This window comes from Convolutriloba macropyga, chromosome 14, assembly GCF_964194025.1.
Source record: "Convolutriloba macropyga chromosome 14, txConMacr16.3, whole genome shotgun sequence".
In the NCBI taxonomy this organism is placed as follows: domain Eukaryota; kingdom Metazoa; phylum Xenacoelomorpha; order Acoela; family Convolutidae; genus Convolutriloba; species Convolutriloba macropyga.
In genome coordinates, this window is record NC_134481.1 from 7,411,866 (window position 1) to 7,414,918 (window position 3,053).

Genomic DNA, 3,053 nt, shown 5'->3' on the forward strand with positions numbered 1-3,053 from the left:
AATTTAAACTTACTCTTAAAACTTTCATTTGTTGCTTTAAGTTATTTCAATTGTTAATTATTATTTGGATTCGTGCAACAGTTGTGGCATAAAAATAATTTAATTTGTGAGTATGTTAATTTCATCTGAATTCGCGATGCAATTGCGAATTTTCTTAGTTGTTATTGTTCAATTATTCGTGAATGTCTCTCAAGTAATGCCCTTTCATTAAATAATTGCTAATATAGCAGTTCATTGAACATATTTAATTCATTGCATTTGTGTCTCAATTGTGCGTTAATTCATGTTGTCTGTTTTAATTCAGTGTAAAGATGACGGAATTGTGTTCATTCTAATTGATGTGGATATGCTTCTCAAGTACACTGCACTTATCTGTTCACTCAACATTGTTTGTATATTTTACTATTTATAATAACCAGTCCATATGTTATTGGTATTTTAAATTTTATGCTGTTGCAGTCTAAAATTTATATGAAGCGGAGGATATGTGGTACGGTTGTACATTATTTAGTTCAAATTGTCGCACTTATGTACTAGATCTGTTCTACTTTGCCCTTTCTCAATTAGAAGTCAAAATTCACATATTCTAAGTTGGCCTCCGACTAATAAGTCAAGCTTTCATTTGTTCACACAACCCATTTTCATCATCCTGTCATTCCTTTAACTTTCACTACTAAATTCAGTTGCTTCATTCTACTCCTTTTTCCAATAAGCAGAATCCGAGTGGATTCGAGAAGGATATCCATAGCGAATAAAACGCGGCTACATTCGTAGCTCATTTGTCAGAATAATCTAAAAGTGGTAATCCCACTCATTGCTAAAAGTGTGGATTCCCACCACGAATCCCTAACTACAATTTCTAGCGGATTTGTGGTTCAAATACGTATCCCCACAAACGAGGATATCACAGCCCCTTTTCTCAATTTAAAAGAGAACAAAATGTGAAATTCCAATATGCAGAAACTTGTATTACAGAGACGAGTCAAGGAAAATAATTCCAAAAACTGTCATTAACAGCTTTAGCTCAAGTCCAGGGCTCCTTTTTATATCAAAATGAGGTAGATACTTTTTTGCCCCTTTTATCTGATTAAGGAAGATTTTTTCAATCAAGGGAGTTTTTTTTCAAAAAACTCCCTTTTTTTCTGATTAAGGGAGTTTTTTTCCAAAACAAACGCTTTTTCAAAGTATGAAGAGGAAGGGTTTATGTGGCAATCTTTTACATTACTGGATCTCAGGATGTAAATTTTACAACGAGATTTGAAACTTGCGTAATGCTCACAAAAAGTTTTTTATAAAGTCTGCGGTACATCCAGAAAACTTTGTCTTCTATCAATTTTCGGTTGCTTTGTCGCGTTCCGCGCAACTTAACCAATAATTCTGGGTGCAGTTTGGGATTTCCATAGAGATTTTCATTTTCTGAAGCTTTCTAGGGCAGCTCAGAAACCGGTCTAAAATAACTGTAGAAGCTTTTCAAACGATTTTTTGCCAGTTTTGCGTCCAATGAATAACAAGTAGTCTCTGAGTTCACTTTAGATTTTTAATAATTTTTCCGCAACTAGTTCATGATCGTTTGCATTTTTCATTCTTTTAACAGCATCTCTTTTATATAGAAAAATGAGCAGAGATAAAAAAAAACTAGCAGTTTTTGACAGTTTAGGTAGGCTACGCCTTCTTTGAATCTTTAGTGACATAGAAGTGTCAAATAAAAAAATGTACAAAAAATGTAACTATTTTTGGATCAAGTTGCTTCATATATTTATTGCTGTAAAAGAACCCTACTGAAGACTTTCTCAGTCATATATAATAACTTATATAAGGGGGGCTTTAAGAGTATCTAATCATACTTTGATCATAAATGATTCCCCTGTAATCATACATCGGTCATAAATGGTTTCCCACTATTTATAAATGTGTCATAATCCTCTTAACTTTTTATGATATCCTGGTTGTCGTACAAGGGTAATATATGATGTCCCGGTAATCATACAAAATCATTGATATTTCCTAGCAATCATACAAGGATCGTACTAAGAAATAGCGTATGATTTGTATGATATCATATATGATCCCTGTATGACTACTAAGAAGTAGCAACCCGGGATATTTTTAACAAAAATTCGTTTTTCATTCAAAGTTAGGGATTGTAAAATTTTCATCTCATTAAGAAACAGATAACAACAAGAAACTTATACTGGACTTATTATGTCCAGTACTTTGTTCTTTTTTCTCACAATTCCTAACTTTTAGCAAAATGAACATTTTGAAACCATTTACCTCGACATGCAAAACTGTATTCGGGGTCGATCTCGCTTCCATGTACGCATTCCTGGCACACATACCCCCCAGTTACATTAACACAGTGTTTGAAGTGAGCAGCTTTGCAGTACCTATCACCCTCAGAAGAACAAGTCTCGTTACTATCTTTAACAAAATAGCAAAATCTATTGCCCAGATTGAGATGACAGACCAAATTTTGGTTATATTCAGAGTGAGAGAGGGTGTGTGTGTGTGTGTGTGGGGGGGGGGGGCTATGTTGCATTCATAATTATTTTTTTTCTTTTTCAAACATGTAAATTAATAATATAACCGAAAGGTTAAAGTTTACATGCCTTCAGAATAATCAGGAATTTTTATTGAAATAATCATAATTATACATTAATCTTCTGGTTATGAATTGATGTTACCTATTAGGCTGTTCGTACCACTATAAATAAAAATAAGACACGAATGATCCTAGCTGTCTAAAAACTCTGTTAAAGCTTTTTTTGAAAAGAGTTTTGTTCTCCGTCACTCTTACGTTAAAGGCTAACTTATTCCATTTTTTACATAGTTCGTCAACGATCTTATGAACGGACGAAAACCTGATCTAATAAGGACGCACAAAAGTAGACAGTAGCAGTTGCCGTTTGAGATGGAAAAGACTTTGAACAAAGGAAAAAGCTCAGTTTTTGTTTTAATTAAGGACGGTCTGCGCGTAGCGCTTTATCAAAATATATATATATATATATATATATATATATATATATATATAAATCATGCAAATTAATGTAAGT